General features: G+C 38.6%; 1 long non-coding RNA gene across 1 annotated transcript in view; it reads right to left on the bottom strand.

Annotated features, from left to right (window-relative positions):
* Nucleotides 1-9,876: 9,876 nt before the first annotated feature.
* Nucleotides 9,877-13,460, bottom strand: part of LOC133662353 (uncharacterized) — a 4,030-nt gene continuing 446 nt past the window's right edge. Inside the window, exon 2 of the long non-coding RNA XR_009828095.1 lies at nt 9,877-10,319. This is a non-coding gene — a long non-coding RNA (uncharacterized LOC133662353). The remainder of the gene's footprint in view (nt 10,320-13,460) is intronic.

The following is a 13,460-nucleotide window of genomic DNA, read 5'->3' as shown; positions in this document are numbered from 1 at the left end:
ATGTGGTCCTGATGGCTTCATCTGGCCAGGATCTTCAGCTCTCGCTGGATCGGTTCGCAGCCGAGTGTGAAGCGACGATGAGAATCAGCACCTCCAAGTCCGAGTCCATGGTTCTCGCCCGGAAAAGGGTGGAGTGCCATCTCCGGGTTGCGGAGGAGACCCTGCCCCAAGTGGAGAAGTTCAAGTACCTTGGAGTCTTGTTCACGAGTGAGGGAAGAGTGGATCGTGAGATTGACAGGCGGATCGGTGCGGCATCTTCAGTAATGCGGACGCTGTATCGATCCGTTGTGGTGAAGAAGGAGCTGAGCCGGAAGGCAAAGCTCTCAATTTACCGGTCGATCTACATTCCCATCCTCACCTATGGTCATGAGCTTTGGGTTGTGACCGAAATGATAAGATCACGGGTACAAGCGGCCAAAATGAGTTTCCTCCGCCGGGTGGCGGGGCTCTCCCTTAGAGATAGGGTGAGCTCAAATTAAAGCCGCTGCTCCTCCACATCGAGAGGAGCCAGTTGAGGTGGTTCGGGCATCTGGTCAGGATGCCACCCGAACGCCTCCCTAGATAGGTGTTTAGGGCACGTCCGACCGGTAGGAGGCCACGGGGAAGACCCAGGACACGTTAAGAAGACTATGTCTCCCGGCTGGCCTGGGAACGCCTCGGGATCCCCCGGGAAGAGCTGGACGAAGTGGCTGGGGAGAGGGAAGTCTGGGTTTCCCTGCTTAGGCTGCTGCCCCCGCGACCCGACCTCGGATAAGCGGAAGAAGATGGATGGATGGATGGATTTTTGAAGTAATTACAGCCATGAATAGGTCAATAATTCATTATAACATAGATTTTGTCTTTTTTTTAAATTTTTAATAATGGCAAAAAAACTGCCTGCATGGCAGCTTTGTGTCAACATTGCAACTTTTTCTCGTTAGATTTCACCTCATTCCACTTTTTTAAATGTTTTTTTAAATTTTTGCAATACTATCAATTTTGCAATTTTTGCAGAATGTGTGGCGGGCCAATAAACAATTAGCTCCGGGCCGCACTTTGGACACCCCTGAGTTACAAAGATGGGAAGGGCTGTTGGTATTTCCAGGAAATGTGCTGCTTTTGTTGATCCACCTCTTCTTAAGAGTTTAGTCTTGTGTCATCTTGACTATTGTTCTACAGTCTGGGCGTCTGCTGCAAGTGGTGAGATCAGTAAGCTCCAGATTGTCCAGAATAGGGCAGCAAGGCTGGTTCTTGGTTGTTCACTAAGAACCAATGTGAACCAAATGCATGCTTCTCTTTCCTGGCTAACAGTGCAGAACAGGTTTAGAGCTAAAACTCTTATATTGTTCAAATCAGTAACCGGTAGTAAAACTCCTGCTTTTCTCATGGCCCAAATAGTTCACAGTAGCACTATACATAATCACAATACCAGGGCGTCCAGTGAGGGGCATTTTGTACTCCCTCGTCCCAGGAAGAAAGCTTTGCGGAAATCTTTTATTTATAGATCTTTATCGCTCTGGAATAACCTGCCTCCAATTCTCACCAGCATTGAAAGTAAACAGGTTTTTAAAAAGAAAGTAATTTTTTATCTGAGTCTTTAAATTAGTTTGCTCGTTGATGATTTGTTTGGTTTTATATTGTGTAGTTATATTTATATGGTAATTATTATTCCGTGACTGTAAATTGTTTGCTTGTTTTCTTATTGATGCTTTTATTTTTTTTCTGTATTGTGTAGTTATAATTGTATGCTTTTACTTGTAATTGTATTGAATTGTGGACCCCAGGCAGACTAGTGGGTTGTTGAGGCAACCAGCTAATGGAGATCCTTAATATAAAATCAAAAATCAAAAAATCAAAATGGCCATCCATAAATTAGCCGCACCGTCTGTTACTATGACGACAGGCCTCACTTTACGAGAGGTCGGGCACCGGCAAGAGTTTCTCGAGTTTGGAAAGGAGCTCCCACACCAGGAGCTGCGGGTCTGCGTTGGGAGAACTTCCTGGTAAGGGAAAGTGGTGATTACCTTAAAGGCCTACTGAATTTTTTTTATTTATTTAAACGGGGATAGCAGATACATTCTATGTGTCATACTTGATCCTTTTGCGATATTGCCATATTTTTGCTGAAAGGACTTAGTAGAGAACAACGACGATATATTTCGCAACTTTTGGTCGCTGATTAAAAAAAGCCTTGCCTATACCGGAAGTAGCGTGACGTCAGAGGAGGAAGTGCTGCTCACATTTCCCTATTGTTTAAAATGCAGCGAGAGAGATTCGGACCGAGAAAGCGACGATTACCCCATTAATTTGAGCGAGGATGAAAGATTTGTGGATGAGGAACGTGAGAGTGAAGGACTAGAGTGCAGTGCAGGACGTATCTTTTTTCGCTCTCACCGTATCTTAGGTACAAGGGCTCATTGGATTCCACACTTTCTCCTTTTTCTATTGTGGATCACGTATTTGTATTTTAAACCACCTCGGATACTATATCCTCTTGAAAATGAGAGTCGAGAACGCGAAATGGACATTCACAGTGACTTTTATCTCCACGACAATACATCGGTGAAGCACTTTAGCTACTGAGCTAACGTGATAGCATCGGGCTTAACTGCATATAGAAACAAAACAAATAAGCCCCTGACTGGAAGGATAGACAGAAGATCAACAATACTACCAAACTCTGGACATGTAACTACACGGTTAATGCTTTCCAGCTTGGCGAAGCTTAGCAATGTTGTTGCTAACGATGCCATTGAAGCTAACTTAGCTACGGAACCTCGACAGAGATATGCTAAAAACATTAGCTCTGCACCTACGCCAGCTCTCATCTGCTCATCACGACCCATGCTCACCTGCGTTCCAGCGATCGACGGTACGACGAAGAACTTCACCCGATCACCGATGCGGTCGGCGGCCCGGAGACGGAGGAAGTCAAGGTGAGGTCGGCGGCTAGCGCGTCTGCTATCCATCTCAAAGTCCTCCTGGTTGTGTTGCTGTAGTCCGCCGCTAATACACCGATCCCACCTACAACTTTCTTCCTTGCAGTCTTCATTGTTTATTAAACAGATTGCAAAATATTCACCAACACAGATGTCCAGAATACTGTGGAATTTTGAGATGAAAACAGCTTTTTGTATTGGATTCAATGGGCTCCGAATACTTCCGTTTCAACTATTGACGTCACGCGCAAACGTCATCATATCGAAACGTTTTCAGCCGGAAGTTTGCCGGGAAATTTAAAATTGCCCTTTATAAGTTAACCCGGCCGTATTGGCATGTGTTGCAATTAGGGATGTCCGATAATATGCATTAAAATGTAATATCGGAAATTGTCGGTATCGTTTTTTTAATTATCTGTATCGTTTTTTTTTGTTTTTTTAAATTAAATTTAACATAAAAAACACAAGATACACTTACAATTAGTGCACCAACCCAAAAAACCTCCCTCCCCCCTTTTCTTTCTGTTATCAATATTCTGGTTCCTACATTATATATCAATATATATCAATACAGTCTGCAAGGGATACAGTCTGTAAGCACACATGATTGTGCGTGCTGCAGGTCCACTAATAGTACTAACCTTTAACAGTTAATTTTACTCATTTTCATTCATTACTAGTTTCTATGTAACTGTTTTTATATTGTTTTACTTTCTTTTTTATTCAAGAAAATGTTTTTAATTTAGTTGTCTTATTTATTTTTTTTTTTTTTAAAGTACCTTATCTTCACCATACATGGTTGTCCAAATTAGGCATAATAATGTGTTAATTCCACGACTGCATATATCGGTTGATATCGGTATCGGTTGATATCGGTATCGGTAATTAAAGAGTTGGACAATATCGGAATATCGGATATCGGCAAAAAGCCATTATCGGACATCCCTAGTTGCAATGTTAAGATTTCATCATTGATATATAAACTATCAGACTGCGTGGTCGGTAGTAGTGGCTTTCAGTAGGCCTTTAAAGCATTCTGTTCTCAATCATATTCTCTAATAATAATAATAACAACAATAATAATAATACCGCCTTTAAATGCCGATCCCCTCTGGCTGATATGTCCGCCCTGAGATCGGTAGGTTGTGAGTTCAAACCCCGGCCGAGTCATACCAAAGACTATAAAAATGGGAGCCATTACCTCCCTGCTTGGCACTCAGCATCAAGGGTTGGAATTGGGGGTTAAATCACCAAAAATGATTCCCGGGCGCGGCCACCGCTGCTGCTCACTGCTCCCCTCACCTCCAAGGGGATAATCAAGGGTGATGTGTCAAATAGAGAATAATTTCGCGATATTGCCATATTTTTGCTGAAAGGATTTAGTATAGAACAACGACGATAAAGATTGCAACTTTTGGTATCTGATAAAAAAAAGGCTTGCCCCTACCGGAAGTAGCGTGACGTAGTCAGTTGAACATATACGCAAAGTTCCCTATTGTTTACAATGATGGCCGCATGAAGTGAGAGAGATTCGGACCGAGAAAGCGACAATTTCCCCATTAATTTGAGCGAGGATGAAAGATTTGTGGATGAGTAAAGTGCAAGTGAAGGACTAGTGGGGAGTTGAAGCTATTCAGATAGGGAAGATGCTGTGAGAGCCGGGGGTGACCTGATATTCAGCTGGGAATGACTACAACAGTAAATAAACACAAGACATATATATACTCTATTAGCCACAACACAACCAGGCTTATATTTAATATGCCACAAATTAATCCTGCATAAAAACACCTGCGTGTTTGTTACGCTAGCTCCTAGCTCCTCTGCTAGCTCCTAGCTCCATAGAACACGCCAATACAATTCAAACACCTGATCAACACACACAATCACTCAGCCCAAAAGACCGTTCACCTAACCCAAGGTTCATAAAGCTTATATATTTTTAAAAAGTTACGTACGTGACGCGCACATACGGTCAAGCTATCTAATGTTTAGCAGCCAAGGCTGCATACTCACGGTACCTGATATTCAGCTGGGAATGACTACAACAGTAAATAAACACAAGACATATATATACTCTATTAGCCACAACACAACCAGGCTTATATTTAATATGCCACAAATTAATCCTGCATAAAAACACCTGCGTGTTTGTTACGCTAGCTCCTAGCTCCTCTGCTAGCTCCACGCCAATACAATTCAAACACCTGATCAACACACACAATCACTCAGCCCAAAAGACCGTTCACCTAACCCAAGGTTCATAAAGCTTATATATTTGAAAAAAGTTACGTACATACGCAAAAAAAAGTTGCGCACATACGGTCAAGCGATCAAATGTTTAGAAGCCAAAGCTGCATACTCACAGTAGCACGTCTGCGTCTTTGTCATCCAAATCAAAGTAATCCTGGTAAGAGTCTGTGTTGTCCCAGTTCTCTACAGGCGTCTGTGTATCGAAGTCAAAAGTCCTCCTGGCTAGAGTCTCTGTTATCCGAGTTCTTCCATCTTGACTGCATCTTTCGGGAATGTAAACAAAGAAGCGCCGGCTGTGTACTGTTGTTGCTGACTACGTTCGAAAAATACGTCCATTTCGCACCGACAACTTTCTTCTTTGCTTGCTCAACTTCCTTCTCCATAATGCAATGAACATGATTGCAACAGATTCACGAACACAGATGTCCAGAATACTGTGGAATTATGAAATGAAAACAGAGCTTTTTCGTATTGGCTTCAATGTGGAAGGCATACCCGTGTTCGCCGGTCTACGTCACGCGCATACGTCATCCTCAGAGGCGTTTCGAACCGGAAGTTTAGCGGCAAATTTAAAATGTCACTTTATAAGTTAACCCGGCCGTATTGGCATGTGTTATAATGTTAAGATTTCATCATTGATATATAAACTATCAGACTGCATGGTCGGTAGTAGTGGCTTTCAGTAGGCCTTTAACTTAATATTGTATTTAGTTTTAGTCCCCCGGATGACAAGCGGCTAGCAGCTAATCTTGTGTCTCCATACACAGTGTGGAGCTGCTCCTCTAAACTAATAATAATCATCATCTCCATTACTAACTAGAAATAAACTGCATTTCTTAGTATCCTACGTACATTATCACTGGAGGATGAGGCTAAACATGTTGAGCTCACCGCTAAGCTAGCTTTAAAAACACACACAAATATTTTCCTTCCTTTTGCTTCTTCTCTGTGACTCCTTAACTTTAAAGGCCTACTGAAACCCACTACTACCGACCACGCAGTCTGATAGTTTATATATCAATGATGAAATCTTAACATTGCAACACATGCCAATACGGCTGGGTTAGATTAGTAAAGTGCAATTTAAAATTTCCCGCGAAATATCCTGCTGAAAACATCTCGGTATGATGACGTTTGCGCGTGACGTCACGGATTGTAGCGGACATTTTGGGACACCATTGTGGCCAGCTATTAAGTCGTCTGTTTTCATTGCAAAATTCCACAGTATTCTGGACATCTGTGTTGGTGAATCTTTTGCAATTTGATCAATGAACAATGGAGACAGCAAAGAAGAAAGCTGTAGGTGGGAAGCGGTGTATTAGCGGACGGCTGCAGCAACACAAACACGTAGCCGGTGTTTCATTGTTTACATTCCCGAAATATGACAGTCAAGCTTTACCATTGGCCTGTGGAGAACTGGGACAACAGAGACTCTTACCAGGAGGACTTTGAGTTGGATACGCAGTACAGTGAGTACACAGCTGCGGCTTCCAAACAGTTGATCGCTTGCCCGTACGTGCGTGCCGCTATGTGCATGTCACGTACGTAACTTTGGGGAAATATATGTGCTGTATGAACTTTGCGGAGGTAAACGGTACTTCGGGCTGTGGGATTGAGTGTGTTGTGCGGGTGTTTGATTTGTATTGGTGGGTTATATGGACGGGAGGGGGGAGGTGTTTGTTATGCGGATTAATTTGTGACATATTAAATATAAGCCTGGTTGTGTTGTGGCTAATAGAGTATATATATGTCTCGTGTTTATTTACTGTTGTAGTCATTCCCAGCTGAATATCAGGTCCCACCCGCCTCTCACAGCATCTTCCCTATCTGAATCGCTTCCACTGCCCTCTAATCCTTCACTCTCACTTTCCTCATCCACGAATCTTTCATCCTCGCTCAAATTAATGGGGTAATCGTCGCTTTCTCGGTCTGAATCGCTCTCGCTGCTGGTGGCCATGATTGTAAACAATGTGCAGATGTGAGGAGCTCCACAACCGGTGACGTCACGCTACTTCCGGTACAGGCAAGGCTTTCAGCGACCAAAAGTTGCGAACTTTATCGTCAATGTTCTCTACTAAATCCTTTCAGCAAAAATATGGCAATATCGCAAAATGATCAAGTATGACACGTAGAATGGACCTGCTATCCCCGTTTAAATAAGAAAATCGCATTTTAGTAGGCCTTTAACTTAACTTGTACCGCTCTGCCTCCTCACCGTTGCAAGCAGCGAAGTCAAAGTTGAACATTTTTAAGAAACGCACACTTATCATTACACGGCATTGACTCACTATAAGATGCAAAAAGTAAACACTGCAGACTAGCGGCCAAAATAAAGAACTGCATGGGGAAAGAGTTAAATAAAAGCCAGACAACATGCACATTTAGAGTATTACACATACCTGAAAATGAAATAAAAATCACAAAGTCCTTCTCTGTGACTCTTTGTACCGCTCTGCTTCCTACACATAGAAAACATACTTTCTTATACATATAGAAAACATACTTTTTTATACATAGAAAACAGAGGTGACGTAGTGGTCACGTGACATGAAAGAGCACCGCTTCAAAACCAATCCGCGCCAACACTCACTCAAACAAAACGCTTGTAGCGCTCAAAATAGCCGTTACAAAAAACACAAAATCACTTCATATCCTAAGGGTGGATAAAAGGTAAACAACATACGGCAAGAATTACAAAAATAAACTAAAATAAGTTTGTTAGATACCGACACACTCACCTCGGCGTCGCAATCGACGAAGTGAGCAGGAAGGGGAGGAGCTACAGAAACTACAGAAGCCTGACGGTATGCCATGACAGGAAGGAGTAAATCAAAATAACCGTCAATCAACAAAAATAAATAAGTATTTTGAGACAAAATGCACACAAACACAATACTTCAATATCAAAATAAAAACATAAATGCATTTGTAACTCCGTTACACACGCATTTCCTACTTATATTTTTGCAAGAGTAGGTTTAATTCAGACTGTTTATTTTATGAGCTGGTTTCATTTGGTTTGCGTAATTTGACCGGATGTGAGCTACAGCACTATTATTTTTGAGGCCGGAAGTGTAGATTTGATAACCTCCCACGTTCTAAAAGAAAGCATAAAAACCATCACCATGAAAGAAAAAATGAAGAATGTGTTGCTTGATGATTTTATTTGCTTTATATTTTATTTCTCGAGTATTACAAGTGATTCAACACTAATGGATGGATGTATTGTCCCTCGCACATGTTTGTTTATTTTTTCTTTTATTCTTTAATTTACAACATTTTATTTTCTTTGTTAAATGTCGGTATTATACTGTTATTTTAATAAAGTTTTGGGGGAAAAAATGATTGCACAAGAAGCGAAACAGTTTTCCACAAGCAACCAGGAAATACGCCTAACATTCATTCAAAATAAAGCACGCATTTCAAAAGCGTTTCCGGTCCGATCATCGCTATTTTGCGCAAGTGATCTTTTTAAATTGGACTTTTTTAATTGTATTGTAACCAAGGTTTTATAAATGTCGCCTATACTGTATGGAACTACAAAATAACAAACACGGAGGCTCCAGTTTTACACGAGGACCACTTTATTTACTTTCTTTCAAAACCTCCGTTCCACTACAACGTGTCATCACTTCCGCTCTTAGCGCCTTCAAAATAAGAGCTCAAGGCATATACTGTATAACAGCGTATAACAGGAACTTAACGTCACAAAGAGGAAAGCCCATAAAAATAAGTTACATAATGTATAGGCTTCCACTTGTGTACGCCGTTTTTCATTTTGTTAGCGCAATTTGACTGAATGTGACGCATTACGCTATTATTGTGAAACCGGAAACGTAAGTTTGGTTCAGGAGACGTGACCGTTGGCAGGAACTTTGTGCCAATCGACTTTCTTCCTACCACCAAAAAGCTGTGAAAACGATGATGCTGTGTTCTAAATTTAAATTATTTACTGAACTTGTGTTTGCACTTTGTTATATATATACATATGTATATTGCATTCTATTTTAGTTACTTTATTGAGTTTACAACCCCCTGGCGCTGTTTTGGGACTTATTTAGATTATTATTATTTCTCAATTGTTGCAATTTATAAATTATTTACTGAACTTGTGTTTGCACTTTGATATATATATATATACATTTGCATTCTATTTTAGCTACTTTATTGAATTTACAACCCCCTGGCGCTGTTTTGTGCTGTATTTGGACTTATTTTGATTATTATTATTTCTCAATTGTTGCAATTTATAAATAAAGGTTTATAAAATTAAAACAATAAATAAATAAATAAATACTTTCTTCCTACCGTCTTTGACAACACGGTCACGGAGTTGTACCGGTTTATAAAATTAAAACAATAAATAAATAAAAATGAATACTTTCTTCCTACCGTCTTTGACAACACGGTCACGGAGTTGTACCTTATTTTTTATGTGAAACCAATTCTAAACTTTGTAATCAACCTTTAATTGACTGCGGTTGACTAAAACACATTTATTAGAAATAAACTGTGCAATATTTTTTTCCGTGCAAAATTTGACATAATTAAAATAAATTGATACAACTTCCCGACAAAGTTCAATCCAGTTACGATAGTTTAAGAACAGTGAGAATATTTGGGTAAATTTGCCATTATTATCAGTGATGGAGCTGGAAGGGGCTAGGGACATATTTGCAGATTTCACATGACTTCAAACTGTGCGTAGATTACAATAACTTTATTTTCTCAAGGTGAGTAAAGCGAGTTTCACCGTGTGCAAATTCCATCGAAACGCCTTGCTTGACTTCACATTTAATGGCGTTCTGTTGTTGATGGGGACACAAATAAAGGCGGCGTTCACAAAAACTGGGTAATAGTCATCATTTGGCATGTTCAATAACATTCTAATAGTAAACGTTATAGTAAATATCATCCACAGTGTATATGTATTATAGTAAATATCATCCTGATAGGGTGTCGTAATCATCGACAAATGTGAGGAGTTTTGTGGTTCAGGTCATAATAATTGTGCAAAATGCACATTTCCATTTTTGAACATTTGGAATGTTGCACACTAACGTCCCAAGTTGTGTTAAATTCAGTCAAAGCGAGGTTAACATCTCCATCAGGATGCTTCCAGGTCTGCATTCTCCATTCAGGGCCCACCTGAAACACAATCATGGACCTTCATTTGGGTCTCTTCAGCAAAGATTTTTTTCCACACTGCATTTATCTTGAATTTTGTGAAGTACATTTTTTTTCTTTTCTTTACATCAAATTGTGCTGACGATTTAATTGTGTGAATTTTATTTTCAGAATTTGTTTTGGTTTATAAAAAAATACATGTAAAATATTCTGTGTAAGCTGAAGCAACACATTTCTACACGTTGAATTTTAAAAGACTGTACTTTAATCACACATTTTGCGGACAAATTTTGTATTCAATGAAATTGTCAGCGTATATTCATGTACAAAAAAAAATATATATATATATAGTGTCAAACAAGGCTTTCGTAATAAGGACACAAATTAAACTCCATGCAGAAACACTTATGTTTAAAATCAAGGCAGCAAAAAACAGAAACAAAGTATGTTGTTAATGCCAGAATACTGTATAGCAGTTAATACTTTAACCCTGTAACACCCAACGTATCATAAGTGATACATAAATGTTATTGAGCCCTCTACATCATCTTATTCATATACTTTAAAAAAAAACTGTGGCTCCATCTAGTGGTGAAGTCTGCAAATATGTACTAGTATCATTGTTGATGACGTTTGTGAATTGTATGTCATGTTTATAACGGCCAAAAATATTAAATATAATTGGTAAATAAAACCTGTGCCTTGCTCTTAATGAATACTTAGGTCTACTACGCTACTGTATTTTAATCTTGTCATCATGGTTAAAGTTAAGGGTTAAAGTACCAATGATTGTCACACACACACTAGGTGTGGCGAAATTATTCTCTGCATTTGACCCATCACCCTTGATCACCACCTGGGAAGGGAGGGGAGCAGTGAGCAGCAGCAGTGGCCATGCCCGGGAATCAGTACTTAATGAATACTCAGGTCTACTACACTACTGTATTTAATGTTGTCATTACGGTGGTACTTGATGAATACTTAGGTCTACTACTCTACTGTATTTTAATGTTGTCATTATGGTGGTACTTAATGAATACTTAGGTCTACTACACTACTGCATTTAATGTTGTCATTATGGTGGTAATTAATGAATACTTAGGTCTACTACACCACTGTATTTTAATGTTGTCATTATGGTGGTACTTGATGAATACTTAGGTCTACTACACTATTGTATTTTAATGTTGTCATTATGGTGGTACTTAATGAATTTTTAGGTCTACTACACTACTGTATTTAATGTTGTCATTATGGTGGTACTTAACGAATACTTAGGTCTACTACACTACTGTATTTAATGCTGTCATTATGGTGGTACTTAATGAACACTTAGGTCTACTACACTACTGTATTTTAATGTTGTCATTATGGTGGTACTTATTGAATTTTTAGGTCTACTACACTACTGTATTTAATGTTGTCATTATGGTGGTACTTAATGAATACTTAGGTCTACTACGCTACTGTATTTAATGTTGTCATTATGGTGGTACTTAATGAATACTTAGGTCTACTACACTACTGTATTTTAATGTTGTCATTATGGTGGTACTTAATGAATACTTAGGTCTACTACACTACTGTATTTAATGTTGTCATTACGGTGGTACTTGATGAATACTTAGGTCTACTACTCTACTGTATTTTAATGTTGTCATTATGGTGGTACTTAATGAATACTTAGGTCTACTACACTACTGCATTTAATGTTGTCATTATGGTGGTAATTAATGAATACTTAGGTCTACTACACCACTGTATTTTAATGTTGTCATTATGGTGGTACTTGATGAATACTTAGGTCTACTACACTATTGTATTTTAATGTTGTCATTATGGTGGTACTTAATGAATTTTTAGGTCTACTACACTACTGTATTTAATGTTGTCATTATGGTGGTACTTAACGAATACTTAGGTCTACTACACTACTGTATTTAATGCTGTCATTATGGTGGTACTTAATGAACACTTAGGTCTACTACACTACTGTATTTTAATGTTGTCATTATGGTGGTACTTATTGAATTTTTAGGTCTACTACACTACTGTATTTAATGTTGTCATTATGGTGGTACTTAATGAATACTTAGGTCTACTACGCTACTGTATTTAATGTTGTCATTATGGTGGTACTTAATGAATACTTAGGTCTACTACACTACTGTATTTTAATGTTGTCATTATGGTGGTACTTAATGAATACTTAGGTCTACTACACTACTGTATTTTAATGTTGTCATTATGGTGGTACTTAATGAATACTTAGGTCTACTACACTACTGTATTTAATGTTGTCATTATGGTGGTACTTAATGAATACTTAGGTCTACTACACTACTGTATTTTAATGTTGGTCATTATGGTGGTACTTGATGAATACTTAGGGCTACTACGCTACTGTATTGTAATGTTGTCATTATGGTGGTACTTAATGAATACTTAGGTCTACTACACTACTGTATTTGAATGTTAGTCATTATGGTGGTACTTGATGAATACTTAGGTCTACTATACTACTGTATTTAATGTTGTCATTATGGTGGTACTTAATGAACACTTAGGTCTATTACACTACTGTATTTTAATGTTGTCATTATGGTGGTACTTAATGAATTTTTAGGTCTACTACACTACTGTATTTAATGTTGTCATTATGGTGGTACTTAATGAATTTTTAGGTCTACTACACTACTGTATTTAATGAATAATTAGGTCTACTACGCTACTGTATTTAATGTTGTCATTATGGTGGTACTTAATGAATACTTAGGTCTACTACGCTACTGTATTTAATGTTGTCATTATGGTGGTACTTAATGAATACTTAGGTCTACTACACTACTGTATTTTAATGTTGTCATTATGGTGGTACTTAATGAATACTTAGGTCTACTACACTACTGTATTTTAATGTTGTCATTATGGTGGTACTTAATGAATACTTAGGTCTACTACACTACTGTATTTAATGTTGTCATTATGGTGGTACTTAATGAATACTTAGGTCTACTACACTACTGTATTTTAATGTTGGTCATTATGGTGGTACTTGATGAATACTTAGGTCTACTACACTACTGTATTTAATGTTGTCATTATGGTGGTACTTAATGAATACTTAGGTCTACTACACTACTGTATTTAATGTTGTCATTA

The sequence above is a fragment of the Entelurus aequoreus genome, linkage group LG12 (genome assembly GCF_033978785.1).
Source record: "Entelurus aequoreus isolate RoL-2023_Sb linkage group LG12, RoL_Eaeq_v1.1, whole genome shotgun sequence".
Taxonomy (NCBI): domain Eukaryota; kingdom Metazoa; phylum Chordata; class Actinopteri; order Syngnathiformes; family Syngnathidae; genus Entelurus; species Entelurus aequoreus.
This window is presented reverse-complemented; position numbering and strand designations above follow the sequence as displayed.